The sequence below is a fragment of the Protopterus annectens genome, chromosome 4.part0, assembly GCF_019279795.1.
Source record: "Protopterus annectens isolate FY-2018-M chromosome 4.part0, PAN1.0, whole genome shotgun sequence".
Classification (NCBI taxonomy): domain Eukaryota; kingdom Metazoa; phylum Chordata; order Ceratodontiformes; family Protopteridae; genus Protopterus; species Protopterus annectens.
In genome coordinates this window covers 771,276,908-771,299,471 of record NC_056733.1, presented here as the reverse complement: position 1 = coordinate 771,299,471, position 22,564 = coordinate 771,276,908, and positions in this window count along the sequence as shown.

The following is a 22,564-nucleotide window of genomic DNA, read 5'->3' as shown; positions in this document are numbered from 1 at the left end:
TACAAAACACATATGTACATAGCATAGCTGTTGCTGTCCTTCATGCAGACAGGTGGCTACAGCAATTACACACATGCACATGGAAGGTAGGTCCATGGCTGTTGAATGCTAACAGTACATAAGGTGTAATATCAATGTTGACTGAGTTAACATTCCCTCTGTACTGGTTACCCATGACAACTATCATATCATACAACAGTCCATGCAGACAAAGGGTTCTATGTTTGGTATGTTGGGTATGTTTTATGGGATAGTGAGACAACGTTGCAGCCGGCCCACTACATGTCATGGACATGTCAGATAGCACATCACAATGTGTGCACTCATAGCAGGGGCATAATCCACAATGGTGAATCCTGTGGGCTGCCCATATTCCAGCTCAGTGTGTAGTACTGTTTGTGTACACCACATGTGTAGTTTTGATGTATAGTACATGTTCCTATATTGAACAATGCCTCCACTGTTGTATGCACAGCTGTCCACACATCTAGCAATGACAGTTTCTGAGGTTTCATGTCAGTGTTTCACTTAGTTTGTAAGTATTGCACATGGGTAGCCAGTGTGATGGATTGCAGATGCGACCTGTATATTGTGACCGGACCATACATTATGTGTACATGTGTTAACTGCCCATATGGCAAATAGATCTGTGCATTAACATGCCTGATACTTATAACTGTTTCACCTGCAATGGCCTGCTGTCTTAGCAGAATGCCAGAGGTACCTATATAGGGGTGACACAGCAGTATGATCATTATCCACACCTGTATGATAGCTACAGGGTGCAATGTGCATGTTAACACATTCACCAGTACAATAGGATATACTATGGAGTATGCACATGTGTGCATACACAGAGAAGCATACTATAGTATGCAGCATGTGTGTATAAATGCCTTGCATATGATGTTACATTACATATTGTACAGTGACACATGCAACTATATGGGATATAATAATTATATGTGCAGTAGTGACTTACCAGGCAACTCCAGGCTTGGTGCTTGAGAGACACCCACCTCCACGATGTCAGCTAAGGTTTGTGGATGCTGTTTTGATGGTGTACCCAGGTTGGCCAGTAGCTCCTCAGTACGTGTGAGTGAGAGCTGGGTTGGTGGCCCACCACCTGTTGCACCTTGCTCCCTGGTGATTGTATTCGCATGCTGTTTCACACATCTGATCAGGTCTGTGCAGTGTCTACGGACCTGCTGGAATATACAGTTATGGCCACCCACATCATTAACCCTCCTGCGAAGTTCCTGCCACAGGTCATCATGCTGCTGTGCATTCTGTGGCACATGGCTAAACAGGACATCATAGTTGTCTTGGAGGTAAGGTATAAGGGCCTCATCCTCCAAGCAGGTATAGGCTGTGAGCCTTGCTCGCGGCATATCTGGAAGACATAATGTTGGAGACAGGTCACAGTATCTCAGAGATGCACAGAGATACAGCTGCACATACATGTGTATCACATTTATTACATATAAACAGTTGTCTTTGCAAATCTTCATGACACTGACACCCCTGACATGTTTGTGTCACGTACATGTGACACCCAATGGGGATTGGATATTATCACCATATATGTGTGTCACTTGATTGCATTGCTCATCCTCCATGTGGCTGCTGTCTTGATATGGGCATGTCTGTTTGCCTGTACTGGTGTTCTTACCTATCAGTACATGCCTGGATGTGTCCACATTAATGCTGTCTACCTTGATGCTGTGTATATGTCATATATAAACACATACATTGCCTTAACGGACATGACCTGTGACAATACAGACATGCACACAGAAACCTTTACATGCATGTGTTTTGCCATATGCATCTACACGGCACTGTACAGCAGTTCAACATCCTGCCACGTATCACCTGTGTTGCACATGTAATACACATTGGACACTGGCTAGCCTGATGGTATTTGCAGGGATGGTTATCAACTATAGCATGTATGGCCAAGGTCATGTAGTAGTCTGTATGCCCTGGGCCATGTATGAGCCTAGGATGTAAGGTTACCTAGCTGTAGCCGACAGCCATGTTTTCGGCACCAGGTGAAGCAGTGCCACATAACTGATCCACACGGTTAATGATACATCTACCATGTGGTCATCACACCATGTCTGACAGAGATGAAATGTGCATCTTTGCTGGAGAGGGTTGTTTAGTATGGCAGGAGTATGTAAAGTGTATGGCACAAGGATCTGTCCAGCATGTGGCGATCCTTGTACTAGGAAGGTGGATGTCCATGACATATGTATTTCAGATCAGGATATGCACGTGTAGCATGTCCAACATCACAGTGTTGGACATGTCTTTATGCAGGGTAGGCATCATGCTACATAGTGGAGATGAGGATTGTGAAGGCTGGTGTCGTCCATCCAAACATGGGCAATACCCTTAAAGGTGATATGTGATCCGATATTGGTCACTTGAGTGATGAGTATGGCTGTACAATGATCTCCATCTTCATGGATGGCACCCTGTCATGACTAGGGTTGCCTCTTATGACTACCTAATAGGCTTGGTGACGTCACTAGCTCAGGGAGGTAAACTGCACAGAAGCATCCTTTACACACAGTGTCCATTATGATGACCGCTGCCTAGGTGGTAGTTCATGGGTACAGGGTTATTAACCTAGCAGTGACAATGCAATATGCAGCTGTCAGATTGTGCACATATGTCACACACCTCACCCACAAAGCCCATTCTGTATGCTGTCCACAACACTGAGTCAGCTGTTGATCCTAGGTCATAGCCATTCACATACTTACATAGGCAGATGCCTCCCATTTGTCTGTGTGGTATGGGCTACAATGAGGGGGAGTACAATGAATTAACCCTGTTTTATGGTAGCTGCCACTGGTGTGATATGCACATATTACTCTGACAACTTTTGTAGTGTTTGTTCTGTCAACAGTCTACTGGCAGAACATTCCTGTGACATACAAAGGTACATCTAGTATACTGAGTGTAGGTGGAACACAGTATGGGTGATGATGTCCTATGACCTGTCACAGGTATGATATGCAGTGTGAAATCATCTGTACTGTTATCTACATCTGTACTGCTAACAACATATATGTTGATTAAGGTTCATGGACTTTCAGACCAGACTCAGCAGGGTAGTAGTGTAGTGCCTCCCATTATGAGTGGTGTCTCCACTTTGTGGGTTGTGATAACTGTTGGTGTGCACCATTCAGTGTTTTCACAGAATGACATGAAGCTATGTTTTACATGATGTGTATGTGTAGAGCAAACTGTTTTGCCATATGTAAATGATATAACCAGGGATGTGGACAGGTCCCATGCAGCCTGAGTGCACCTTGTACCATTATAGTTATGGTTACAGGGGCTCTGTAGTGTTCATGGATATCTGATTGTGTACCTGTTGGGGGGGCAGTGTGTTTATGTTATCCAACACCCTATCTGTATTGCTTATTCATACTCAGCACTTGTTCAGAACATGTAAGCACTTCATGAGCTACTAATTACTATAGCACTCAATCCTCCTCATTACCTACAGGTAAACACTGTTTGTACTTAAATTTCCGCTTGCTTAGAGTAAAACAGCTCTTGTACACACTTTCCTAACATATCTAGTGGGAAATAGTTAAATATTCAGGCATGTCCAAGTGTCAATTCCCAGTGTTATCACCTGTCTATATGATGAATACGGGCTACATGAGGCAATATAGAAATTGTCTCGTGTACACAGTCAATACTCCCCTCCTAACATACAACACTACAACCTGTGGGAGATGCACATATCCAGCCATGCTGGAGGTAAAACTCTCTCCAACCCAGACTGAACTTGACAATCATGTGGGGATGTTAAACGTTTGCACCACACCACACTCATCACATAGTCTCACTAGATCTCCACCACCACAGGCCACACATAGTAAGACTACAACATTTGTGGAGCCTCTCAATACTATTCTGCCTAGGCAACAGAGAAATCCAAAGCAGAAGCACAGGCAGCCCCCATCACACAACACAACACCAATTACTTATAGCCCACAGACTCAGTGTGCCCATCAACCACAGCCAATAGGGCGATATAACGTACCAAACACACTAGCCATAGGTGACTCTATAGGTGGTCACACTGATGTCCCACTCAGCAGGCTACACAAGGTGATAGTTACTGTCAGCTGTCTGTCAGGTAACAGGATTCGCAACATAACCTATGCATGCAGGTCACTCCTCAACAGGTACAATATGACTGTGTCATACTCCATGTTAGTGTGAATGCCCTGAGATGTACCTTCCTGGACTACATGTAAAGAGACATGGAATAGCTATCCAATCTTGTAGCCCAGGCAGGTATTGCCCTAGCCTTGAGTAGCATTCAGCCATCGTCCAGACTGATAATGCAGTACAAGGCCAGAACCATTTACTTCAACAATTGGCTATGCTTCTGGTGTCATTCCAAGGGTATCAAGTATCTGTCTGCTTTGAATGACATGGTTGACAGAACACGATGCTTTGGCACAGATGGCCTGCACCTGTCAGCCCTGGGATTACGGATAATGGCTAAGGCTCTTGCTGCTCCTATAGTGCCTGTTTTAGGCATGGTTCAAATAACATATTCACCAGCATAACAGGAACAGGCAAGCAAAACCTGAGGGTAATGCTACTTAATGCTTGACATCTTCATCTCAAACGCACTCACCCGAGGCACTCCTTGTAATGGACCACTTCGATATCTGTGCAGTGATTGGAACCTGTTTCTAGGCTCCTGAGAGCACCCATGCACTACCAGGCTATTACTTATACCACACCTTTCAGTCATGTAACCAGGACTGGAACACCCATGGTGGAGGTGTGTCCATATTTCCCAAGGATATCCACACCTCCAGGCTGGTTGCTTAGCACAATGCATCAGAGGTAATTCAAGTGCAACTAACTCTGTCCATTACTGCTATACAAATTGTAGCTTGCTACAGATTCCACACCATACCCCACGGTTAACGGTCCTCACTACTTGGTGTACTGAAAAGTAGGGTTCAAACGGACACTACTGATGTGCGACTGACACTACTCCACCATTAACTGGGATACCTACTCATGTACCAACACATTAGGCCAGTGCTTTCTGGGATTCATAACCTCCAATCGCCTGGATCAACCTATCCACACCACTACCTGGGCCAACAATATCCTAAACCTGGTCATTACCAACATGTGTAACTGGTGTTCCACACCTGGGGTTATCTCCTCATTGGTCAGATCCGAACGTACGCTAATCACCTTGTTATCTACATCATGGCACCACACCCTTTATGGAAAACAGTAGAATATTTCTACAAAGCCAACTTCAGGCTTCTTATGACTGCAGTAGTAAACGCCATGACACCCGTGCAGATGGACAATACAGTTACAACTGCTGAATCATACACAACTGCACTTAATTAGCACTTACATGACTGCATGGATCATGCTATCCCAAACAGAGCCATGACGGTACCCACCAGAAAACGGACACCACTCTGGTTGTCCACTGCCATGGACACAATGTACAACAGAAGGAGGAGACTGTTGCAAAGCAGAGTTTAATCCCATGAGTGGAGGAGCTCCCTGGTCAGCCTCATTAAGAATCTGAGATCCCTTATCACATTCTCCAAAGCTAGCTACGTAAACATTACCGTGACTCATTCCAAGGACTACCACAAAGCTTTCTAGAAGTATGTCACTACTCTCGATGGCGATACCCACATCTGCTCTGACATACAGTAGTTAGGCATGAACATTACAGAACTGACTGATATTGGCAACATCCTGGCAGATAGGTTCAGTGCTAACTTTACACCCCTCTCACACCCTAAAGGGCCCATATCTATACAGGAATGATGCAGAGTCCCTACGATCACAACTATGCAGTTCAAAGCTGCACTCTCTAAAGCCAGGAACACAGCATCCACGTGACCGTACAACATCCCAGGCTGCGATTTCCACAAACTTCAGAATGAAATGGCTCCCCACTTGGGCACTATATTCACTAATAGCCTTACATCAGGCATTGTGGCTCCTGAATGGCACACAGCAACAGTTATCACACTCCACAAAGGTGGCGCCACAATGGACCAGGGGAACTATTGCCCTATACACCTGACTAGACTGTTCTGCAAGGCTATGGAGCACATCATCATGGATCAAATTCACAGAGACATTGGTGGCCTCCAAACTTTTGATCCCACCCAGTTTGGATTTGTTAGGGCCAGACCATGTCTCCTACACCTGGTGGAGTCCTTTGAGACAGTTACCAAGGCAGTAGATGAGGGTAAGGAGGTACACACAGCCTACCTTTACCTCTCAATGGCTTTCAACACGGTTCCCCATTCTGGTATTGTCAACATACACATCCACCTGCACATTAACCCCTACGTCACGAGATGTTATGCAAGTGGTTCATGGACAGAACCCACACAGTGAGGGTAGCATAAAATAGTTCCTACTGTAAATCAGTTACAATTGGTATCTCCCAGTCCTCGGTCATAGGGCCCCTCATGTTCAGTATATGCTTTTCTGAGGTACAGGCTAGCACAGGAGGACTTACCCTGAATAGGTTTGCAGACGACTGCAAACTAGGGGCCATGATTGATTCCACAGCTGATACAGAAACCCTCCATAAGGGTGTCACTGGGACGGATACCTGGTGTCAATAACATGGCCTCAAGCTGCATGCCACAAGGTGCAACGACATCCCCTTTGGATTACACCAATCACCCGCAGACTATCACATAGGTGGTAGTCCCCTACATACATAAGACATAATAAAGGATCTTAGAACCCAAGTAGATAGCAATCACTCCTTTTATAACTATATTGCCAAGGTGGTGTGGATATCCTTCTACATTGCCACCCTAATCTCTAATGGGTTTGTAGCCAGAACAAAGGAAGCCATTGTGCCTCTCTACTCATGACTTATGAAACACAATAAAGGGTACAACACCCCATTTGGTATGTACCTTATGAGACAACAGCAATGGCTTTAAATACCACAACATTACCACACCAAGAGGAATACTGACCTCTGAAGGATGACGTATTGTGCCCAACTACAGAAACCCGAACTGTACTCAAATGCATACCACATACTCAGAGGTGATCTCTGTTGAACATACAAGGCCCATGTCTAAAACAATATTGATGGATATGCTCCACATAAGCAAAAGCCACTGAGAGCCACATGCTCTGGGATATCTACCTAAATGCAACGATGACTAGGACGTGCTGGAGGATACATTCCTGACCCGGACACTCACCATGCTTTGGAACATGATTCCTATGTACATCAGGCAGGGACGCTCACTAGCACTCTTCAAGAGATACCTCGATGTGTCGATGGGAGACAGACATGTACACCAGGGATTACTGCAGTGGCTCTGCTGTATAGAGGCGCAGGAAACAAATGCCTCTGCTGTTCACAGGCACAGGACACTAATCTAGGGAGGTGCCGCAAGTGAAAACACTGTAGTTAGACTTACGAATGACCTTGGCAACCCAGTATAGTATCTAACTATGAACCTATGAAGCTATTACTTGTAACATAGTCATTAGACTAAAGTCACCTTGTAATGTATCCCTTAGATAGATTGCACCTTGCAATGTAGCCCTTAAACAGGATGCACCTTGTCATGTTGCCATTAGGCAGAATGCACTTTGTAATGCAGCCCTTAGATAGAATGCACATTGCAACATTGTTCGTGGCCTTTACACAGGATACACCTTGCAGGTTCAAAAGTAGACAGTAGGCTATTAGTCTTCCAACATTTAAAAGCTTAGCCAATACGCAGTGGTCAGAATCAAACCATAGATATTCTTTCTGGGGGAATAGGACCTAAACAATTATGCCAACCCAGAAATATTCTAATACACCCCTTAACTGTAATGTAACCCTCAGACAAAATACTTTGTAACATAACCCTTAAAATGCACCTTGTGACATAGCCCTTAAACAGAATGCAACTTGTAACATAACGCTGAGACAGAATGCACTTTGTAAAGTACTCCTTTGACAGAATTCACCTTTCAATGTAGCCCTTAAACAGAATGCACCTAGTAACATAGTCCTTAAACAAAATGCACCTTGTAATGTATCCCTTAGAAAGAATGCACCTTGTAATGCAGCCCTTGGACAGAATGCACCTTGTAATGTAGCCCTTAGACAGAATGCACCTTGCTCATGGTTCATAATTCTTAAAACAGAATGCACCTTGTAACATAACCCTTAAACATTATGCACATTCTAATGTATCCCTTAGACAGAATGCACCTTGCTAAAGTACCCTTAAACAGAATACATCTTGTAACTTGACCCTTAGACAGAATGCACCTTCTAACATAGCCCTTAATCAGAATGAACCTTGTAAAGTATCCCTTAGACAAAATTCATCTTTTAACATAGTAATTAAACAGAATGCACCTTGTAACGTAACCGTTAAACAGAATACACCTTGTCACATAACTCTTAGACAGAATGCACCTTGTAATGTATCCCTTAGACAGAATGCACCTTGTAATTTAACCCAAAGACAGAATGCCCATGTAACATAGCCCTTAAACAGAATGCACCTTGTAACATTGACCTTAGGCAGAATGCACTTTGTAATGTAGCCCTTAAAGAGAATGCATTTGCAACATAGTCCTTAAAAAGAATCAACCTTGTAATGTAGCCATTAGACAGTTTGCACCTTGTAATGTAGCACTTAGACAGAATGCACAGTGTAACATAGCCCTATGAAAGAAAGCTCAATGCAACATAGTACATAAGTCCTTAAACAGAATGGACCTTGTAACGTAACCCTTAGACAGAATACACCTTGTAATGTACGAATTAGAGAGAATGCACCTGGAAATGCAGCCCTTAAATAGAATGCACCTTGTAATGGAGCCCTTAGACAGAATGTACATTGCAACATAGGCTGTAAAAAGAATGCACCTTGTAATGTAGCCTTAAGATAGAATGCACCTTGTAACATAGTGTTTAAACAGACTACACCTTGTAATGTAGCTCTTAGACATAATGCATCTTGAAACACAATTCTTAAACAGAATGCCCCCTGTAAAATAGCCCTTAGTTAGAAGGCGCCTAGTAACATAGCCATTAAAAAGAATGCACCTTGTAATGTAGCTCTTAGACAGAACACACCTTGTAATGTAGCCCTTAAATAGAATGCACTTCTAACATAATCCTTAAACAGAATGCACCCTGTAATGTAGCCCTTAGACATGCACATTGCAACATTGTTCATAAGTCATTAAACAGAATGCACCTTGTAACAAAACACTTAAACAGAATGCACATTGTAATGTATCCCATAGACAGAATGCACCTTGATAAAGTACCCCTTAAACAGAATGTATCTTGTAACTTAGCCCTTAGACAGAATGCACCTTGTAACATAGCCCTTAATCTGAATGCACCTTGTAATGAAACCCTTAGACAGAATGCACCTATTAACATAGTAATTAAACAGAATGTACCTTGTAACATATCCCTTAAACAGAATACACCTTGTCACATAACTCTTAGACAGAAAGCACCTTGTAATGTACCCCTTAGACAAAATGCACCTTGCAATGTAGCCTATAAACAGAAAGCACCTTGTAACATAGCCTGAACACAGAATGCCCATGTAACATAGCCATTAAACAGAATGCATCTTGTAACATAGCCCTTAGGCAGAATGCACTTTGTAATGTAGCCCTTAAAGATAACACATTTGTAACATAGTCCTTAAAAAGAATGAACCTTGTAATGTAGCCATTAGACAGTTTGCACCTTGTAATGTAGCCCTTAGACGGAATGCACAGCGTAATACAGCAATATGAAAGAATGCTCATTCCAGCATAGTACATAAGTCCTTAAACAGAATGGACCTTGTAACGTAACCCTTAAACAGAATGCACCCTGTAATGTATCAGTTAGAGAGAATGCACCTTGCAATGTAGCCCTTAAAAGGAATGCACCTTGAAATGAAGACCTTAGACAGAATGTACCTTGTAACATAGCCCGTAAAAAGAATGCACCTTGTAATGTAGCCTTAAGATAAAATGTACCTTGTAACATATTGTTTAAAAAGATTGCACCTGGTAATGTAGCTCTTAGACATAATGCACCTTGAAACTCAGTTCTTAAACAGAATTCACCTTGAAACATAGCCCTTAGTTAGAATGCATCTAGTAACATAGCCTTTAAAAAGAATGCACCTTGTAATGTAGCCCTTAGACAGACTGCACCTTGTAATGTAGACCTTAAACAGAATGCACTTCTAACATAGTCCTTAAACAGACTGTACCTTGTAATGTTGCCCTTAGACAGAATGCACCTTGTAATGTAGCCTTTAAACAGAATGCAATTCTTACGTAGTCCTTAAACAGAATGCACCTTGTAATGTAGCCCTTAGACAGAATGCACCTTGCAACATTGTTCATAAGTCCTTAAACAGAATGCAACTTGTAACGAAACACTTAAACAGAATTCACCTTGAAAAAGTACCCCTTAAACAGAAAGCACCTTGTAACATAGCCCTTAGACAGAAAATACCCTGTAACATTGCCCTTAATCAGAATGCACTTTGTAAAGTAGCCCTTAGAATGCATGTTGTAACATAGTCATTAAACACAATGCATCTTGTAACGTAACCCTTAAACAGAATACACCTTGTCACGAAGCCCTTAGACAAAATGCACCTTGTTGCATGTCCCATAAAAAGAATGCACCTTGTAATGTAGCCCTTAGTCAGAATCCACCTCGCAAAAGAGCCCTTAAACAGAAGGCACCTTATAATGTATCCCTAAGACAGAATGCACCTTGTAACATAATCCTTAAAAAAAATGCACCTTGTAACATAGCCCTTCAACAGAATGCACCTTGCAATGTATTCCTTTGACAGAATGAACCTTGTAGTGTAGCCCTTAAACAGAATGCACCTTGAAATATAGTCCTTAAAAAGAATGCACCTTGTAAAGTATTCATTTCACAGAATGCACCTTGCAATGTAGCCCTTAAACAGAATGCACCTAGTAACATAGTCCTTAAACATAATGCACCCTATAATGTAGCTCTTAAATAGAAAGAACCTTGCAACATTGACCATAAGTCCTTAAACAGAATGCACCTTCCAATGTAACCATTAAACAGAATGTACAATATAATGTATCCCTTAGACCAAATGCACCTTGTAAAGTAGCCCTTAGCTAGATTGCACCTTGTTACATAGTGCTTAAACAGACTGCACCTTGTAATGTAGCCATTAGACAGAATGTGCCTTGTAATGTAGCCCTAAAACAGGATGCACATTGGAACACAGTCCATAAACAGAATGCACCTTGTAACACAGTCTGTAAACAGAATGCACCTTGTAACATAACCCTTAGTTAAAATGCACCTTGTAACAAAGCCCTTAAACAGAATGTACCTTGTAACATATCCCTTAGACAGAATTCACCTTGTCATGTAGCCCTTAAAGAGAATGCATTTGTTACATAGTCATTAAACAGAATGCATCTTGTAATGTAGCTCTTAGATGGAATGCAGTTTGTAACATAGCCCTTAGAAAGAATGCACCTTGCAACATTTTTCATGTCTTTAAACAGAATGCACCTTGTAACATAACCCTTAAACAGAAATCAGCTTGTAATATATCCCTTAGAGAGAATGCACCTTATAAAGTAGCCCTTAGACATGATTCCCATTGTAACATAGCCCTTAAACAGAATGCACCATGTAATGTAACCCTTAGACAGAATGCACCTTGTAATGTAGCCGTTAAACAAAATCCACTTTGTATCCCAGTCCGTAAGCAAAATACACTTTGTAACATAGCCCTTAGACTGAATGCATATTGTACTGAAGCCCTTAAACAGAATGCAGTTTGTAACATAGTCCTTAGACAGAATGGACATAGTAACATTGCTCATAAGTGCTTAAACAGAATACACTTTGTAACATAACCCTTAAATAGAATGCATTTTCAAATGTAAACCTTAGATGGAATTCACCTTGCAAAATAGTCCTTAAATAGAATGCACCATGTAACATAGCCCTTACAAAGATTGTACTTTGTAATGTAGCCCTGAAACAGAATGCAACTTGTAACATAGACCTTAAACAGAATGCACCAAGTAACATAGCCCTTAGATAGAAAGCACCTTGTAATGCAGCCCTTAAATAGAATGCACCTTGTAATGTAGCCCTTAGACAGAATGCACCTTGTAACACAACACTAAGACAGAATGCACCCTGTAACATAGCCCGTAGATAGAATGCTCTTTGTAATGTAGCCCTTAAACAGAATGCACTTTTAAGAGAGTACTTAAACAGAAAGAAACTTGTAATGTAGACCTTAGATAGAATGAACCTTGTAATGTACCCCTTAGACAGAATGAACAGTGCCTTGCAATTTAGCCCTGGAACAGAATGCACCTTGTAATGTAGCCCTTAGATAGAATGCCCCTTGTAACATAGTCATTAAAAAGAGTGCACCTTGTAACGTAATCCTTAATCAGAATACACCTAGTCACGTAGCCTGTAGACAGAATGCACCTTATAATGTAACCCATAGACAGAATGCACCTTGTAATGAAGCCCTTAAACAGAATGCACCTTGTAATGCAGCCCTTAGATAGAATGCACCATGTAGCATAGTCCTTAAACAGAATGCACCTTGTAAAGTAGCCCTTAGCTGGAACACCTGGTAATTTAGCCCTTGAACAGAATGTACCTTTTAACTTAGCCCTTAGACATAATGCACCTTTTAATGTAGCCCTTAAACAGAATGCACCTTGTAACATAGACCTTAAATGGTATGCACCTTGTAACATAACTTTATGTAGAATGCACCTTGCAACATGTCCCTTCTAATGTAAACCTTAAACAGACTGCACCCGTAGCAGACTCCTTAAATAGAATGCACCTTGTAATGTAGCCCTTAGATAAATGCTCTTCATAACATAGTCCTTAAAAATAATGCATCTTGTAACATACCCTTAAACAGAATGTGCCTTGAAACATAGCCCTTAGACAGAATGCACCTGTTAACATAGCCCTTAAACAGAATGCACCTTGCAATGTAGCCCCTAGACAGAATGCACCCCATAAAATAGTCCTTAAAAGAATGCACCTTGTAACGTACCACTTAGACAGAATGCACCTTGTAATGTAGCCATTAAACCGAATGCACCTTGTAACACAATCCTAAATCAGATTTCACCTTGTTACATAGCTCGTAGATAGAATGCACTTTGTAATATAGACCTTAAACATAATGCACCATTTTAAGATAGCCTTTAGACAGAATGCAGAATGCAATTGTAACATAGTCCGTAAACAGAATGCACCTTGTAATGTAGCCCTTAGACAGAATGCATCTTGCAACATAGTCCTTAAACAGAATGCACCTTCTAGCATATCTCTTAGACAGAATGAACCTTGTAATGTAGCCCTTAGACAAAATGCATCTTGTAACATAGCCCTTAAACAGAATGCACCTTGTTACATAGCCCTTATCTAGCCTGCAACTTGTAACATACCCTTAAATTACCACTTACATGACTGCGTGGATCATGCTATCCCAAACAGAGCCATGACGGTACCCACCAGAAAATGGACACCACTCTGGTAGTCTACTGCCATGGACATAATGTACAACAGAAGGAGGAGACTGTTGCAAAGTAGAGTACAATCCCATGAGTGGAGGAGCTCCCTGGTTAGTAAGAATCTGAGATCCCTTATCACATCCTCCAAAGCTAGCTACGTAAACATTACTGCGACTCATTCCAAGGACTACCACAAAGCATTCTAGAAGTATGTCACTACTCTCAATGGCGATACCCACATCTGCTCTGACATACAGCAGTTAGGCATGAACACTACAGAACTGAATGATATTGGCAACATCCTGGCAGTTAGGTTCAGTGCTAACTTTATACCCGTCTCACACCCTAAAGGGCCCATATCTATACAGGAATGATGCAGAGTCCCTACAATCACAACTACATAGTTCAAAGCTGCACTCTACAAGGCCAGGAACACAGCATCCATGTGACCGTACAACATCCCAGGCTGCGATTTCCACAAACTTCAGAACAAAATGGCTCCCCACTTGGGCACTATATTCACTAATAGCCTTGCATCAGGCATTGTGGCCCCTGAATTTTGCACAGCAACAGTTATCACACTCCACAAAGGTGGCGCCACAATGGACATGGGGAACTATTGCCCTATACACCTGACTAGACTGTTCTGCAAGGCTATGGAGCATCATGGATCTCATTCACAGAGACATTGGTGGCCTCCAAACCCTTGATCCCACCCAGTTTGGATTTGTTAGGGCCAGACCATACCTCATACACCTGTTGGATTCCTTTGAGACAGTTACCAAGGCAGTAGATGAGGGTAAGGAGGTCCACACAGCCTACCTTTACCTCTCAAAGGCTTTCAACACTGTTCCCCATTCTGGTATTGTCAACATACACATCCACCTGCACATTAAACCCTACATCACAAGATGTTATGCAAAGTGGCTCACGTACAGAACCCACACAGTGAGGGTAGCATACCCTAGTTCTTACTGTAAATCAGTTACAATTGGCATCTTCCAGTCCTCAGTCATAGGGCCCCTCATGTTCGGTATATGCTTCTCTGCGGTACAGGCTAGCACAGGAGGACTTAACCTGAACTTGTTTGCAGATGACTGAAAACTAGGGGCCATGATTGATTCCACAGCTGATACAGACACCCTCCATAAGGGTGTCACTGGGATGGATACCTGGTGTCAATAACATGGCCTCAAGCTGCATGCCAGAAGGTGCATAGACATCCCCTTTGGATTACACCAATCACCCGCAGACTATCACATAGGTAGTAGTCCCTAGATACATAAGACATAATAAGGGATCTTAGAACCCAGCTAGATAGCATTCACTCCTTTGATAACCATATTGCCAAGGTGGTGTGGATATCCTTCTATGTGGCCACCCTAATCTCTAATGGGTTTGTAGCCAGAACAAAGGAAGCCATTGTGCCTGTCTACTCATGACTTATGAAACACATTAAAGGGTACAACACCCCATTTGGTATGTACCTTATGAGACAACAGCAATGGCTTTAAATACCACAACATTACCACACCAAGAGGAATATTGACCTCCGAAGGATGACGTATGCAGCCTAACTACAGAAACCCCAACTGTACTCATTTGCATACCGCATACTCGGAGGTGATCTCTGCTGAACATACAAGGCCCATGTCCAAAACAATATTGATGGATATGCTCCACATAAGCAAAAGCCACTGAGAGCCACATGCTCTGGGATATGTAACTAAATGCAACGATGACTAGGACGTGTTGGAGGGATACATTCCTGACCCGGACACTCACCATGCTTTGGAACATGATTCCTATGTACATCAGGCAGGGACCCTCACTAGCACTCTTCAAGAGATACCTCGATGGGTGGATGGGAGACAGACATGTACACCAGGGATCACTGCAGAGGCTCTGCTGTACAGAGGCACAGGAAATGAATGACTCTGCTGTTCACAGGCACAGGACACTAACCTAGGGAGGTGCCGCAAGTGAAAACACTGTAGTTAGACTTACGAATGGCCTTGGCCACACAGCATAGTATCTAACTATGAACCTATGAAGCTATTACATGTCCTTTGTGCATGGATAATTGACAAGCTCTTACATTTCAATTAGCTATCATGCTGATACACTGTCTAGTGACTACAAGTCATATGTATCCTGTCATTGTGTATTATACATGCCAATAGACATACCTGATGTTTGCATAACATAACAGTAATGCTATGTAAAATGTTAGACATATCTACCTACAATAGTGTACATTTCACATTTTTGCCACAATATCCCACAATGCAAATCATAACTGCACAACAGGACCACCTTAGACATGTTATTCTCAGTTATACGCCCATACATATGCCTACTGTTACAGTATATCAGCATATACTATCCCCTGTTATGGCACATACTTGTTGGAAAAACCCTGCCACTGACAGCGGCTGGAATGGAATTGTTATGTTTAAAGTCCTTATATAGCATCCTTTGTGGAGTATGAGGTATTTACTTTGTGGCCCACAGCAGTACACACAATTTCTATGAGCATTAGTATGCTCAACAATACATCACTACCTAATACCTTTTAACACTATATGCATTGTGTACACTTTCATTAATACAGAACTGGTACTACTTACACTAACATACTGAATGTTCTACATACGTTATTAGTATCTTGAGTTGACGATAATATGAGTCCTATTCGTTTTCTGTTGTAATGTTTTTCTCGTATGCACATACGGTTTGAATGTATGACAAGCCATCCTTTTATACTTAGATATCAGTAACATGTGGTATCCTGCCACCAATTGATGTTCCGGAGTAGTTGATTACATGCACATCAGCTGTGCAGCTACTCCATTAGCAAATGACATGGCAACAGTGGGGTATAATTGAATACTCCACTTGGGTGTTGTCCCTTTGCCCTACCTTCGAAGAAGACGGCCTGGATGTGCTGTTTGTGATGAATTGCAACAGCTATATGGAGAAACACAAAGATATATTAACTTCACGGCCTCCATGTATTTGTCTAATGGCTAGAGGATGCAGTTCTACATGTGAGTGTAGCTGTTATATCAGCCGTCTGATATGGGATTATTGCAACCAAACCCTGTAACATCAGCATCTGTTCCATTGTACAACAGCAACGATTTCACATAAGGCCATTATAGTGTGTCACTCACAAGGTATGTTAAGGCTTTTGCAGATGTCATAGAGTGAGTGGATGTTTGCGATGTTAATACAGTCTGTATTGCAATTATTTCGGGTGTGGGGGAGATGCAGGTGGATATACATAGCAGATGCAGGTGTGTAGGAACTGCATTTATACATATTCGATATATGTGTGTGAGAGCTCCTTCCCTATTTGAAGACCTAGCCTTTAGTAGACTAATACTATGGCTATTGCAGGCTTTTATTCATTAAGTCATTGTTAATTGGTTCCTTTATAGCATGCAGGTGATGTTGGTCCTTCATTCCCTTGGGAAATACATTGGTATGTAATGAAATGTTGCTACATGAAAGCTGTCTCATGTATTTCTGTCACAGATATTTGCACTCATTGGAGTTGTGTTGGTGACTGAACCTCTTTGGCTTGGGTTACCACCTTTTCAAATGGCCATAGTGGGACATTTGCAGGACACATATTGGATTTTAGAGGCTGACACATACCCACGGTCAGTACAAAGTGTAGAAATTTACATATATGCCTATATAAAAGCTTATATTCTTGTAGCAGTTTACTTGCTTATCCTGTTTCTTGTTACATGTAGGCATTTTTGATACAGATGACTATTTTATGCAACAATTACATTGACTATGGAACATGCCAAATGTCTCGAGATTGTAGGACATTAGTATTTGCACTCATTTTGGTCAGGACACTACCGCACATAGAGGGACTGCCCCTCACAAGGTGGGATGGGTGGTAACCCTATCTTTGACTCATGTCCATAGCACATATTTGTAATAGTGTTTAGACATATATACTCTCCATATCCTTTGTTCATAACGTTCGGTCATGGCAGAATGTGTGATTGCTATGGTCCATGTTATGCACATATTTGAAGACTTCAACCACTGTATACAGCGTACCCATGGATTCAGGAATGCACACACATCCAACGACCACATTACCATTTCCAGACTCCCAATCCCCACAATACCGAACACTCAAACTCGTGACAGTCAAACTCCCGTAATTAACACAAACACAAAACACACACACACACAGACACACTGTTACCCATCACATCCAAACAAACCATCCTACACTACGTATGGCCAGGTGGCCATGCCCCCATACACACCCCATGTAGGGGGCTGCACCCCCCACACCACACCTACAGTAATAATCTACCTCTGAGATAGCACAAATAGACACATGAAGCAAACCCACACACACACATTACAGTCCCCCAGAAACACACACCACACTCAGAACACACATTTACACACACTACAGCAATCAGAAACACACTTAAACACAGTACCTACCTGGACTGCAGCACCAGAAGCACTAACTAAATGTCACTTAACATCGCGATAATAGTACTAGTACTCACGGTTCTAGTGTTCCGGTACTGTGGTCTTTCGGTCTTTAAGCCTCATGATTACAAATGTCGGTATGTAAAGCATTCGGTATTTGGTAGTATCCTATTTATATGTACCTCCATGGTTGTGTAGATGTTGTTAACCTATCTATATATTTGCATATATATGTATATCCATATATATTGACATATCTCTTTATCACCCTTTCTCTCTATATATTATGTGCATATATATATATATATATATATATATATATAGAGAGAGAGAGAGAGAGAATACACCTTTCGTTGGGTACATGGCGGTGTATACTATTTCCCTTATTCCGCCCTTTTGTGTTTTAACCTGTCACAATACACACTTGCCGTTGGTACATCTCAGGTAGCTTAGTGGTAGGTTATTGTGAAGATTGTGTACATGATTGCGTGTTCTACTCCTGGCAGTGGTCGTTTTATTTCTCAGAGCAGGCACTATTAGTACAAGGGTAAATAACGCACATTTCAGTGGTTCTGGGCAGCTTTGCCCATGATCTGCGCGATATTCAGCAAAGGTTAGACCTGTGTTGCGCATATCGGTGTAGTCATGTTTAAATGACGCTTACCGGCACTTACCGGTGCAAAAACCCGCTAACACATTCTTAAACGTGCTCTAATGACCTGCATCCAACATCCATTATTCGGGTAATCAGAATTACGTAACAGCCCTTGCAGGTCATGGAACTGGGACCATGCACGAGACAGTCAGTGGCTTTTCCACTTGGTCATCTGGGTCATGTATACGTGTTATGGTGTTTAGTATGTAGACTGTACTATGGTTGTTCATCCATACTGCAAACAAATGTGTAACTCAGTTAGTTTACATATGGATGATACCTATTAATGGTATGTCCAAGTGATGCTTAATGGATGTGCTCCAGCTATGGGAATCCATGTCACAGTGAGCCACACACTGTAATGTGCTACACCTTGCCACAACCATAACTGGAGAATGCTGGGGTGACAGATACCTGTCATGGGTACTCCCCATGCTTTGGAACTACATCCCTGATTACATTATATGGAGCCCCTCATTAACACACCAGGGAATCCTTGCAGAGTGGGTGGGGAACAGTGGTTACACCCCAGGGATCCTGCAATTGGCTCTGCTCCACAGAGGGACAGTTAGTTAATTAATGGGGTGACGACAGCAGACACATTTTGGCTAGGCTTATGAATGGCCTCTGACAATTAGGCATGTACCTACAGATGTACCTAGGAACCTATACATACAGTATCATCACATGCTGTTAGCTTAATTTACTGTTCAGGTGTTGACTTACCTTGTGCCAATAGCTGTTGTGTGTGCAATAGTTGAGGGCTGCCTATGTAGGATGCACACAATAGACTACCTATACATAACAATTTACAGGTGGCCTTGTGTGTGTGTGCCATCCATTTTACTGTGTGTGCAGGTGGAGAAGTGTGTCACTTCATAGGGGCCTAAACTGTCAGTGTATGTGCTATACGTTCCCTCTTTGCCAAGGCATGGGCATATTGGGCACACTTCCATCTACCTACTGGGGCTGGCACAGGGTGTTCTTGGTCTAAATCCCTCTGTGCCTGTGGTACCCTTGGCAATTGCGGTGGGCTGTGAGGGCCTTCACCATTATGTCCCTGCTGCAGCTGTTTCCGCAGGATCATATTATGTAGCATGGCACATACTATGAAGATGTGGGCACACATGCCTGGAGAGTACAGCAAGGCTCCACCTGATATGTCCAAGCAACAGAACCATGATTTCAACATCCCAAACACATGCTCTATGATGATTCTGGTTTGTGCGTGTGCCTCATTATGGTGTTCTTGCATGGGTGTGTGTGCATTTCTGATGGGAGTCATCATCCATGCCTCAGTGCATAGCCAGCATCCCCCACAGGGTAGCCATATGGGATGTCCCCCCTGACAAATACCTGGTAAAGCTGTGAGGCATGCCAGATGTGAAAGTTGTGGTAGCATCCAGGGCTGCCAGCACACACATCCATGATAATGCCCTGGGCATTGCACACGACCTGAGAGTTGATGGAGTGGTATCCCTTGCAGCTTATGCCTACCATGTTCACCAGGTGGTGACTTGATATGTATGTGCCTGCAGTCTATTGCACCCAGTACCTCTGGGTAGTTGGCCACATGTTGGAAGAAGCGCATATTGCTGGCCAACTCCTCCTGAGTTTGGGGGAAGTATATATGCTCATTGGTATGTGGTAACATGGCATCCAGGAACTGGTGGAGTACCCTGGATGCTGATGCATGTGAGATCCCCATGATATCTCCAGTTGGCCTTTGAAAGGTACCTGTGGCTAGTATTCTCAATCTTACACATACCTTTGTGTCCACTGGGATCTGTTCCCCTCTGTTGTTTCTGGCTCTGAGGCATGGCCGGCACATCTCAACCATTTGCTGGATGATGTCCCTGTCCACCCTGTAACGCTCTACTATCTCCAGATCATCTAGCCCCTGGTAGATTACCCTTGGTCTGAACATTCTTCTCCTCCTCCGGTGCCTGAGGTGGTTGTCAGCATCATCCTCCACACCACCTTCAGTCTCCAACACATGCTGATGAATCACAGCTATGGCAGCTCCCAACATGTACATTGTAAGTTCCCCATCTGTTTACACCGATGGTGCAGTATTTTGGAATACACGCATGTGTGTGAGGTGCCTACACACTTTATACTATTGTGCTTTGGAAGCTGATGATGTCATAGTGTGTGTATGCACAATCCGAGCTGCATGGTATCTTACTTATGTGTTTTACCGCAGGTACTGCTATTGTGGTGCCTTTGGTGTTGAATTACATTTAGCTGCCATGGATCACCTCTTGCCCTTGCGTTCACTTTTCAAACCGATTCCCCTCCCATTGTCAGGCATGCTTCTAGCAGCCTGCTTTCTTGTCTTGTACTTTCCCAACCCAGGATTGTGCTGCGAAATGTGTTCTATAGCTGATCTACTGAGGTTTGCTTTGCTCTGCTGTGACAGTTCTCTTTTCTTTGCAATTCAGCACCTCCCCTTTCCTGTTCTGCAGATTGCTACTAGCAGCCTTGTTAGCTACTGTCAATGGCCCACTGTGATTTAATAGGTGTTAATTACTCAGTTGTACTCCAAGTACCCTACTGCGGCATTTCCTTATTGTCTTCCCATAACCTTCCTGTTTCAGCTGTGGTGCGTGCAGCCATTTACCGGGTTTCGAGCACGTTGTCATCTGCGTACACATGCACTTTTGCTCACGTTGTGTGCTCTCAGCTAAGCAAAGCTATGGCTACATCCACACCTCTATCCTGCAGCTTTGCTTAGCAATGGGCAACCTGTATTAGCAATGCTCGAATGTGCTTACAGCTACGGTGGCACACCCCTCTGCTGATGTCATGCATACCTCCAGGCCACTCCTCGGTGTTATACTGCTACGCCGTGTGATACAGCCTTATGCTGGAAAGGCATTTGCGATTCAGTATTACTTGCCTCATTTGCATGGCACTGACTACTAATTCATAGTTACCACACCGAACACTATCACAGACCCTTAGCAACCCTTGCACCTTGGTTGTGGTGTAGCATGCATACCATTGACTATTATGGTGAAATCATGATTTGTGTTACATTGCAATTTTATGACATCTTATATATTTTCCTTGTCTTCCCATTTGCGCACACATGCCCTGCGGTTGTACTTTGTGTTAGTGTGGTCATGACATTAAATGTTATTTTGTATGTGTTGTGCATGTTTTTGTATTGGCATATGTTAACTTTGTAATACGTAAGTTTGATCTGCTTTCATGGCTCCGATGTTCTGTTTGAAAAAATGTAAACCATTTTTTTGGTTTACATTTCTGTATGCTTACGCTACGCCTGCACCACTTCATGAATCGCTATGTACCTTCATTTTCATGCTGCACTACTGCTCATGGGGTGATTAGCAAACATGCACCGAGAGCTTCGCAGATCTGGCGTACGCTGGTAGTGCACATGGAATCGGATCGTACCTGAGTCGCTCGGTGGCCATATTTGGCATTGGAACGCCTACACTACGCCTGCGCCTGGTGAAAGCTTCATGAATCCTGGGGATAGTCTTTAAACAGAATGCCCATTGTAATGTAGCCCTTAGGCAGAATGCACCTTGTAATGTAGCCCTAAAACAGAATGCACTTCTAGCATAGTCCTTAAACAGACTGTACCTTGTAATGTACCCCTTAGATATAATGCACCATGTAACATAGTCTTTAAACAGAATGCACCTTCTAATTTAGCCCGTAGACAGAAAGCACCTAGTAACATAGCCCTTAGAAAGAATTCACATTGCAACATTGTTCATATGTCCTTAAACAGAATGCACCTTAAAATATAACTCTTAAACAGGATGCACCTTCTAATGTAGCCCTTAG